This window comes from Balaenoptera musculus, chromosome 10, assembly GCF_009873245.2.
Source record: "Balaenoptera musculus isolate JJ_BM4_2016_0621 chromosome 10, mBalMus1.pri.v3, whole genome shotgun sequence".
NCBI lineage: Eukaryota > Metazoa > Chordata > Mammalia > Artiodactyla > Balaenopteridae > Balaenoptera > Balaenoptera musculus.
Genome location: NC_045794.1, coordinates 9,137,214 through 9,149,220, shown reverse-complemented (window position 1 = coordinate 9,149,220; position 12,007 = coordinate 9,137,214).

Sequence of the window (12,007 nt, the reverse complement as noted above, 5' to 3'; positions counted from 1 at the left end):
TACTAAGCCATATTGCAACCAAACTATATGGAGCTGAGATGTTTTAGTGGCTCATTTGGTGTTTGTTTGCTCTGTTGACTTACTGTAAAACATCATGAACGTGAAATAATGTCAAAGGCTTTCTTGTGCTAATGAGTGGCCAGGTGAAGACTGCTAGTGATCCCCTCCATCCGTAGTTTCAAATTACATTGAGATTCTTCAATTTCAACACTTAAGTGGCACCATAATAGCTTTCCTGTGTCTCCCACCCTAGTTTGCTCCCCAGCTGATTGCAAACTACTTCTGGGCCAATCCCTACATTACTTATTTCCACATCTCCAACTCCCACCTATATGGTAGGTGCTCATTACTGCATGATGGTCTAGTGAGCAAGCACAATGAAGGGACTGGCATGAAAGTGTACCCTTAGGGGTCCAGGCCATGGTTCTCAACAACTGATAACACCGAAACAGAGAGCAAATCAGACATTAAGTGCCTCCTGAAGCAGAACACACCACTGCCTATGGTGTAGTCTTGCAAAACAAAAGAAATTGACCAGGAATCTAATCAAGCCCCTGGATATAACTACCAATTCACAGGAAATGGAACAGAAGAATGCATTAAATGGTCTTTCCAGTATGCAGCTCAGCAAAATCTAGATTGTGGGGGAATTCTACAGAACAATCAGTTTCTTCAATTAAAATAAAAAAGCAAGAAAAAACAGATGAAAGGGGGGCTATAGATAAAGAGAGACTTAGGAGATATGTCAATTCATCATAAAGTTTGGGTCTTATTTTGATCACAATTCAAACAAACAAGTGGAAAAGCTATTTTAAGAGAATCAGAGAAATGTGAACACCGACTACTTAATGAGACTAAGCAAGTATTAATAGTCTAGGTGTTATAACAGCAAAAATCAAATGGACTTTATTTTGTTCCATTGATCTATATTTTTACATTCATGTCAATATTATACTATATTAATTACTATAGCTTTATTTTATTTAACAACAAACACAAGGAATTTAAGTCTTTCTTTAAATTCTTAAATAGGATACAAAAAACATGAACTACAAAAGAAAAAAAGGTAAGATAAATTAGACTTTATCAAAATAAAAAAACTTTGAGACAATGAAAAGGTAAGTTAGAGATCAAGAGAAAATATTTGTAAAACCCATATCTGAAAAAAAAAGGGCTACTATCCAAAATATATGAAGAACTCTTATAACTTAATAAGACAATCAATTAAAAAATGGGGAAAAAATTTGAACAGACACTTAAAGGTCATAAACAAGTACATGAAAAGATATTCAACATTATTAGTCACCAAGGAAATAAAAGTTAAAGCCACAAGGGGATACCATTACATACTCACTTAATGAGTCACTCACTACAGGATCTAAAATTAAGAGGACAATACCAAGTGCTGTTGAGGAAGTGGAGAAACTGGAGCTCTTATGAATTTCTGGGGAGAATACAAAATGGTAGAGCTACTTTGGAAAACAGTTTTGTCGTCACTTTATGTTAAGCATAAAACTGTTCATATCAATCCTACTCCCAGGGGAGATAAAACAGATGTATCTCAAGGCTCCCATGAAAATGTTTACAGCAGATTCATTCATAATAGCCTCAAACCCAAAACAACCTAAATGTCCATCAACTGATCAAAGGATAAACAACTTGTACATCCATACAATGGCACAGTACTCAGTAATAAAAAGGAACATCTACAGATCCCTGCAACAACATGAGTAAATCTAGAGAGCATTTCGTGAATAAATCTCAAGAGCATTTCGTTAAGTGAAAACAGTCAGACACAGAAACTAAGTATGATGTGATTCCATTCCTATGACATTCTGGAAAAGGCAAAACCATAAAAACAGAAATCAGATTAATGGGAGACAGCAGCTGGGAACGGGTGGTGGGGATTGACTTTGAAGACAAGGGAACTCTTTGGGGTGATAAAATTTTTCTATATCTTAATTGTGATGGTGATTAAACAACTGTATTCAAGTGTCAGAACTCATCAGGCTGTACACTTTAAAAAGGTAAATGTTACTATATAGAAATTATAATTCAATAAACCTGACTTTAAAAATTAATGAATAAAGTGGATCAGAGCACAGAAATTCTGTATTCTCCCAAAAACATTACTGGGACAGTTAATTTATGAGCTAATTATTCTTTATGAATAGGCTAAAACCTATTCATGTCTGCCTATAGTATTTCACTGAGACCACAGCTATAATTTTACATGGTGAGGAAAAGGAAGCAGGGAGAAAAGATGAGAAGTACTCCCAGGCTGGATATCTGGGATTAAAAAATGAGGGCTTCCCTGGTGGCGCAGTGGTTGGGAGTCTGCCTGCCAATGCAGGGGACACGGGTTCGCGCCCTGGTCTGGGAAGATCCCACATGCCGCGGAGCGGCTACGCCCGTGAGCCACAGCTGCTGAGCCTGCGCGTCTGGAGCCTGTGCTCCGCAACGGGAGAGGCCGCGACGGAGAGAGGCCCGCGCACCGCGATGAAGAGTGGCCCCCGCTCGCCGCAACTGGAGAAAGCCCTCGCGCAGAAACGAAGACCCAACACAGCCAAATATAAATATAAATTAATTAATTAAAAAAAAATGAGAACAGTTTATTTTACTCACACAAAGGACTCTGACCTGAACAACCTTCATGATGGTGAAACTTATGAGGACCCCACATGTTGCTGACTATATATTTATGAAGCAAAATTGATCCAGTTTGCTGTGGTGACCACTGTATACAAGTTTTTCAGATTCCACAGAGAATATTAGACAGAAGTAGCTGAATAAACTGTAAATTGTAAGGCAGTGAATTCTTACAAGATAGTCTTTATCTATAACACTCATCTCTCCTTCAGGGCTCTCTCTTCCTTTCCTCTCAGATAGGAAAAGGATTTGGAGAACACACCCACTGAAATATTGGAGCTTCATGGGGTATTCCTCTAAGAAGGTGGGCTCCCCACTTCATAGCAGTGCTGTTTACAATAGCCATGACATGAAAGAAACCTAAGTGTCCATCGACAGAGGAATGGATAAAGAAGATGTGGTATATATATACAGTGGAATATTACTCAGCCATAAAAAAAGAATGAAATAATGCCATTTGCAGCAACATGGGTGGACTTAGAAATTATCATACTAAGTGAAGTGAGACAGAGAAAGAAAAATGTCATATCACTTATACGTAGAATCTTAAAAAAAAATGATACAAATGAATTTATTTACAAAACAGACATTCACAGACATTGAAAACAAACTTATGGTTCCCAAAGGGAAATAGGGGGAGGGATAAATTAGGAGTTTGGGATTAATAGATACACACTACTATATACAAAATAGATAAACAACTATATTGAGTATCTTATAATCCTACTATATTCAGTATCTTATAATAACCTATAATGGAAAAGAATCTGAAAAAGAATATATATGTATATATAACTGAATCACTTTGCTGTACATCTGAAACTAACACATTGTAAATCAACTATACTTCAATAAAAAAAGAAGTTGGGCCCCCCAAAGGAGGAAATACTTAACACCAATAAGTTTCTAGTTAATAATGGTTTGTCACTTCAGTGGAAAAAAAATGGCCTGAAGCAGGCTCCCCAGTGACCCCTTGAATTGCTTTATGTCCATGATAATCTACTCTGCTCATGCACTCACGCCAGGCATCATTTAGAGAACGTTTTGGATTTCTATCCAGTGAGTGATTGTTAAATGTTTCAGCTTACAAAAGATGGGTTAGGAGGCAGGGGTGTACTGGAAGGTGCCTCATCTAGCTGTTGTCATGGGCACTGTGATTTGACAGCTTTCCTTGTAGCTCTGGGGTTGGTTAATAAGTTTGGTTAATTTTGGATCTGCGCTCATAGGTTAATTTAAGGCTTTATCTTTAGCCATCTTTGATTTTTTTATTAAAAGAATATTTTAAAATTAATTATTTATTTTTGGCTGCGTCGGGTTTTAGTTGTGGCATGCGGGATCTTTCACTGCAGCGTGCGGGCTCTTCGTTGTGGCACGCAGGCTTCTCTCTAGTTGTGGTGCATGGGCTCCAGAGCGTGCAGGCTCTGTAGTTGTAGCACATAGCCTCTCTAGTTGTGGCGCATGGGTTTAGTTGCCCTGTGGCACGTGAGATCTTAATTCCCCAACCAGGGATTGAACCCGTGTCCCCTGCATTGAAAGGTGGATTCTTCACCACTAGACCACTAGGGAAGTCCCTAGCCATCTTTTAGTCTCAAGCTTCATGATTTCCCCTGGTGATGTAATTCTCTTCCACAGCTTCAACTACTACCAATATGCTAATGATCACATTCATCTCTCTTGGGTCAAGAACCATAAACCTGATCAACTACTGGCATCTCTGCTGGGATGTCACACAGACCCTAATGTAATATGTATACTTCCTATTATAGTCATTATTTGAGTGATGGTTCAAAGATCAACACCATCCTCAGAGTTAGTTAGAAAATTGAGATGCATCTGTTGCTCCTCCCATTCTTTTTTACCCTACATTCAGTCAGTTTCCAAATCCTAAAGAATCTAATCCTTCATGTGTTAAAACGTTTACTCTCACCCTCAGTTACATTTCCTTGTTCCTGGTTCTAATTATATCTTACACAGATGATTAATACATGTCCTTCCACCTAATCTACCTGTCTGTACCGGACATTTGACTTTTATATTTTGACCTTTCCACAATCTAGCTCCTTTCTTCCTATTTTGGGAATTACTGACCATGTGGCCAAACAGAATGCTGATGACATTTGTCAGCTTTTCCTGCAACTAGATGTGGCTATGTCATCAAGTTCTGGACAATGGCTTAGAAGTAGAAGTGAGATACACGACTTCTGTGTTGTGCTCTGAAAAGAAAAAGCATGTCATCTCATTTTTTCCCCCTTCCTCCAGCAGTTGGAATGGAAAAGTGATGGCAGGAACTGGAGCAGCTATCTCGGACCACGAAACGGAAGCTATGTGTGAAGGACTACAAAGTAAAAACACAGAGGGAGGTTGGGCCAGTGCTGGCTTCACAGAGAAACCAACATGGACCTTTACATGAAGGAGAAAGAAACGTCAGCCTTGGGCTTCCCTGGTGGCACAGTGGTTGAGAGTCTGCCTGCCAATGCAGGGGACACGGGTTTGAGCCCTGGTCTGGGAAGATCCCACATGCCGCGGAGCGACTAGGCCCGTGAGCCACAATTGCTGAGCCCGCGCGTCTGGAGCCTGTGCTCCGCAACAGAGAGGCCGCCATAGTGAGAGGCCTGCGCACCGCGATGAAGAGTGGCCCCCGCTCGCCGCAACTAGAGAAAGCCCTCGCACAGAAACGAAGACCCAACACAGCCATAAATAAATAAATAAATAAATAAAATGTTCAAAATAAAATAAAGAAAATAATTAAAAAAAAAAAAGAAACGTCAGCCTTGTTTAAGTCATCGTTAGATTTGGTCTTTGTTACTTCAGCCAAACAGATCCCCTAATTAATACTCTGTTGCTGCAGTCTTAAGAGGCCAGTTATCCCTCACAGTGACCTAGCAACCAAGGTGTGGGCAGATGGTGGAGGGATGACCATCCTGTGTTTCCACTGGGGTGAAGGGGGCTAATTCAGATTGGCAGTGACAGCGATGTCCTACTGCCACCGAATCTTCTTGGTCAAACTGGTCCAACTCCGAGACAACTACTATGCCTCCTCCAAACTGCCTTTGCTCCTGTGGTTTCCAAGCCGGCTCTTCTAGCCTCTTGATAATTTGGTGAACTCATGATAGCCTTCCAATAAATTCTCCCTTTTCATTTAAGTGAGTAGAATAGGTTTATGTGACTTGAAACAAAAATCAAAATTCCAAATTGATGCACTGAATCCCAATTTCACTTTCTTCTAAAGAAAAGGCACTGCTGCCTGTGTTGTATTTGTAAACAGTGGTCTTATCCTGCATTTTCCCTGCTTAATACCCGTCAGGGGTTCTTCAGTCATTTCTGGCAGGACAACCTCCAAAGTGTGGCATGTGAAGCCTTCCAGGATCTGGCCCAGCCTCCCTCCCCGGCTTTCTCTCTTGGTCCTGTCTCTACACTTCTCAGTTCAGCCATACTAATCACTTGGCAGGCAGTGTCTGCACCTCACCTATCCTTCTGCTTAGGACTCCTAGCCCCTCCTCATACTTGCTTGTCAATTTTCATTCGAGAGATGCCTTGGGGTTCCTTGCCTCCATGAAGTTTTCTTAACTGCCCCCTACTCTGGTCACCCCTATTTGACGGCCAACTGTCCTTCGGGCTGCACACTGCACTCTTCTTAACCTCACCAGGATCTCTTCTGTGTGCTCATCTGTCTTCATGACTGCCTTCCCCATCTTGTGTTATCTATTTTTCTATTTCTAGCATCTTTTATATAGTTGGTGCTTGATATACATGTCTTACCTGAAAGTAAACTTTCTGTAAAACATTTGCAAAGTTTAAAAATAAATCAGTAGGTGGCAGCCTAATCATTCTATTAAAACCAACCACTGCACTCCTAGATTGTTTTCATAAACTCACAGGAGCCAGCAGGTGGCGCTCTCTGCCGCAAAAGCCCTTCTTGCCCATTGGGCCCCTCCTGGCTCCCTTTACTCCCACCCAGCCTGGCTCCCTGCAGGAAACCTTGGATACAGTGTTACCATCATACACCAAGTGCACCTCTGTTAGAAACAAACCATCTACATCCACACAGTTTACTACTAGTAAGACTCCACTATTTGTATTATTTACTATGTACTGTGTACTGTGTACTATTTATTATTGTCTTCACCAAGTCTTTGCTATGCTAGGAAACTCTTGCCCAGGAAGATAAAAGTTGCAAAATCAGACTCTTCAACTTTCCAGTAGGTGACATCAAACAGCTGTTTACTCCCCGAAACTCTTCCAAACCCTTGCTGTCCACCAATCTTTGTTATCATATCATAATCTTTACCAAATCCTAATCAAGTCTTTGCATTGAGAGACTCATCTTAAACCAAACCCCAAAACGTCATAAATATCTCAACCCTGCCCTCCAGCTTTGAGCTGCTGCACCTTTATGGTGGTGAGCAAGCAACTCAACTTTGCCTCATTAATTTGTTTCATTGGTAATTGAGGGGAGCCAGCATTTGTCAATATATACAAACCTGAGCATTCAGGTGTTGTCTAGGGTTTTGCTACTCAAAATGTAGAGTTTGTTAAAATGCAGCACCTCGGGCTCCATCCTAATCCCATAGAATCAGCACCTGCACTTTGACACGATGTCCTGGTGATTCTGTGCTTCCTCCAGACAATGAAGTCGGATGTGTGTTGTTCTCAGGGCATTACCTCATTCTCTTCTAAAGAATGAGTGCAGACTCAAAGTTTAAACTTTAAAGAACAGTTTCTTTTTTCTTTTATTATTAGTTGAAGTTTATCTAATTTGTATGAAAACCAACAGAATAGAAGGAAGATTTGGATTCAAGCCTCTGCTTCATTAGGAAATTCTTCAGATTTTTTTAGACAGACCTACCTTCAGATAATGGGTGGGGTTTTTGAGTATTTGAGGAAACATACCTGTTGAATTCATTTAAATATTTTTTTAAAAAACCCTGCCAGTGTTTCCTAGGAGAGACCTATGAAACAATGGATGCATGGTATATCAGGAGCCACAGTCAACAGGCACGTGAAAAAATGCTCAACATCACTAATCCTCAGGGGAATGCAAATCAAAACCCCAATGTCACTTCACATCTGTCAGAATGGCTATCATCAAAAAGACAAGAAATAACAAGTGTTGGTGAGGATGTAGAGAAAAGGGAACACTTGTTGGTGGGAATGTAAACAGTGCAGCCACTATGGAAAACAGTATGGAGGTTCCTCAAAAAATTAAAAATAGAATTGCCATATGATCCAGCAATTCTACTTTTGGGTATTTATCAGGAAAGAACAAAAACACTAGTTCAGAAAGGTATATGTACCCCAATGTTCACTGCAGCATTATTCACAGTAGCCAAGATATGGAAGAAGCCTAGGTGTCCACTGATAGATTAATGGATAAAGAAGATGTGATATATATATTATTACTCAGCCATGAAAAAAACCTTGCCTTTTGTGAAAATGTGGATGGACCTAGGGGATATTACGCTAAATGAAATAAGTCAGACAGAGAAATATGATTTCACTTACATGTGGAATCTAAAAAAACAAAACAAATTAACAAATGTAACAAAACAGAAAAAAGACTCATAGATACAGAGAACAAAGTGATGGTTGCCAGAGGGGAGGGCAGTGAGGGGGATGAGTGAAATAGGTGAAGGGGATTAAGAGGTACAAACTTCGTTATAAAATAAGTAAGTCACAGGGATGTAATGTACAGCATAAGGAAGAGTCAATAATACTGTAATAACTTTGTATGGTGATAGATGGTAACTAGACTCATAGTGATGATCATATCACAATGCATAAAATATTGAATCACTATGCTGTACATTTGAAACTAATATATTAAAAAAATGGAGCCATGGGTTTGTATTTCCTAGCTACAGTGTTTAATCCATAGGCACAGTGTGCACTCAGTAACATTTAGTCAGCTGTTGATATGAGTTTTTTTCAAATAGTTATTTTAAATCTGGGTTTGCTATTTACCCCATACTCTGTTATGTCTTGTATTAGTCTCTTTTTTGAGATGTGAGCCCCATTTGTCTTAGAGGTTTCCGCTGATATACCAAACAGATGTAATGGAAAGAATATGGTATTTGAGATCAGAAGACATGGAGTAAAATCACAGTTCTGCCACTTCCTGGCTGTGTGACTTGGGGCTTTCCCCTTAACCTCTCTGAGCCTCAGTTTTCTCATCCTAAAATGAGGAAAATGTTACCTAGGTACAAGGGCTGATTTGGGGATCAAAAGAGATAAAGTATATGATAAAAGTTCTTACACCAACCTTTGCATTTATGGTCATTTACCTTAAACACACAGCAACCACATATTACTAGGCATTACAGCAATTAATATTAATGAATTAATTAGTGCATCCCATCATTTTAATAGGGATAGAAGGGGAAGGTCAGAGTTTCTAGAGATAATGGTTTATCACTCAAAAAACTGTTTATAATGGTGGCAAATTTTGGCAACTTGGGAAATGTGATAAGTATGTGGTTTTGGTCAGGGCTATTTCATCTCACACCCCACACTGGCTACCTACCTAATTCTGCATCAGACAGGTTACAACTATCTCATTTCAAGTATTAAATCAGAAAGTGCACCTATCCTCTACTGAATTTCCTTTCTTCAAGTCAGCTGCTCTGAAAACCACATAATCTACTGTTCCTCTTCTATTGCTACTTAATGACCTTGTTTTCCCCACCATGATTGGTGCTGTGCATTCACTAAGGCTTGTCTACAAATTCTTGGACCTCCTCTCATGTTATGCAGAAAAGAATAAAGGGGAGCCCAGACAGAACTGCCCAGGTGAGCAGACGCCCACAGGGAAAAACTGTATTTAGTTTGTGTGTTTCAGAGCTTGGTGCTGTGCCTTCGCCATTGTGAGAAAACTAAATGTACTAGCACCTTACCCAACAGTGTCCACAAGGGATCTTATACACATCGCTGCTAGTAACTTTCAGTGTGACTCATCAGAGAGAAACAACAGAAGCAGGAAACAGGGACCTGGAGTTCTGGTTCTGTTCTGTGACAAACTTGGAACCCCAGGATCCTGGGACAGGTTTGAGTCCTGACTCAGCCAGTGATTAGCTGTTATGGCCTTGGGTGAGTTACTTAACTTCTCTGGACCTAAATTTCCTCAGGTAAGTACTGGATTAGATTCTAGGGTGCCTTTTAGCAATACAGTCCTCCCATTCTGTGGAACCGGCATAGCCCACGGTTGTCCCAAGGATCCACTGATTGCCCCCGGAAACAGACGACTGCACTGAGACCCATTTGGGTGGTGGTTCCAGGGCAGTGATTTACAGGGCAAGTGACTCAGGAAAGCAGCAGGTGGTAATAGAAAAGATCTGGGTCTTGCAGGGACACAGCCCATAACGTGTCTGCCTGTGCCATTTCGCCCCCCTACCCTGACTCATCCCGGTGTTCCTCTGTGAATGTCCCCATTTTATTGTCTAGACTAGAGAGTCTACTCCTCTTTCTCCTCTCCCAAGCCATCCTTTGCACTGCCACAAGAATTATCTCTGTGGCAGTGCAAATAAGATCATATCACTGCTTGGTGTTGAACTGTTGATAATTTATTATTAACAGTTTGTGTTTGTCGTGACACTCAAGGCACTCAGGATCTGGCCCCCGTGTTACATTTTACTACTTGCTCTTACCTGTATCTCCAAAGCAAACCTTCAGACGGTCCACACTGCACTGGTATGTGTTCTCCCACACTACCAAGCACTTCCCCAATGCAGTGACCACTTATCTATGCTATTAATTTTCTGGGAAACCTACTTCTTGACCAACAGGTAAACTCCTCATGTTTCAAGTTCTAGCTCAAAGGTCATCTCCATTAATCCCTTTGTTCTTTCTGCTTCTATTGCACTGATCATACTGCCTTCTGATTATTGGTTGTTTTCATGCCTAGTTCCCCAACTAGCAGATGAGCTTCAGGGAATGCAGGCACCTGGTTTTACTCTTATTTCCTTCAAAGTGCTAATAAGCACACTTCCTTGAATGTGATAGTACTTAATCAATGCTTGTTGAGTAAAGAACCTTCACAAAGCAAAGCAGGAGGAAAGATCCCTTCATCTTCTCTTGACATATCCACCAGACTATTCTTTTGTGAATTATTTTTGAAGTTTTTCCCTCAATGTTCATTTTCAAGTATTTCATTAACAAAATTAGGGTGGAACCAATAGGTCCAGCAGACATCAAAGACGGTTTTCTCAAATGCAAGAGTTGGCAGTAGAGATGGGGGCGGGGTGGCAGGATGGAGGGGGAGGCAGGGGGTAGATAGATGAAGTCAGTATGACCATTTAGCTCAGGACTTCTATTTGAAAAGTTCCTTCAACAGGACTTTTTGATGTTATCTCTAAATGAGAGTTGTACACACAGTTATAGGTATACATTAATGGGATGGAAGATGTTCATTGTAAGACTTTAAACTTGCATTCCATTCCTGGAGGATCACACTGCTTGTAATGTGAATTACAATTAATTTACAAATTAAAAAGAATTATTTTTTTAAAATTGTAGTTATCTTATAAATAGCACAATAATACAATATTTTTGTGCTTTGGCATTTCTTATTTTTTTAAAATATCATAGGCACCTCAAAAGATGGAAGCGACTGATGGCCTCTCTTGACCTGTGAGATTCCTAGGCAAAACGGACAATGAAAAATAAGTTACTATCACACACCCATGAGGTCAGAAAAATTTAACATGGGGTCACACCAAATACTGGGGAGGATGTGGAACACTGCAAAACTCTTATATGCTTATAAGACTTTAAATTGGTACAATATTTTTGAAAAATAAGTTTTAATTATTTAGTGCAGTTGAATATATGCATACCGATGGCCTAGCAATTCTACTTTAGGGTATCTATCTTCGAGAAACTCTAGTACATATTCACTAAGATAACTGAATAAGAAGGTACTTAGCTGAACTGTTTGTAATAGTCCCAAACCAGAAAAAGATCATATACCTATAATACTAGAATAGAAAAATAAATTTCGGTAAAATTATAAAATATCATATAGCATATAGCAACGAAATTGAATGATCTGAAGCTACATGAAACAGTATGGTTGTATCTCACCAACAAAATGTTAAGTGAAAAGAGCAAGCTCAACAAATACATATATGAAGCTGAAAACCAGCATATTCTGAACTCCTTCACTATCTAAAAGAAACCAAAGTTGGATCTCAAAGAGATATTTGCACGCCCATGTTCATTGCTGCACTATTCACAATAACCAAGACATAGAAGCAACCCAAAGGTCTATTGACAGATGAAGGGATAAAGAAAATGTGGTATAAACATACAATGGAGTATTATGCCACCTTAAAAAAGAAGAAAATCCTGTCACATGGTACAGTAT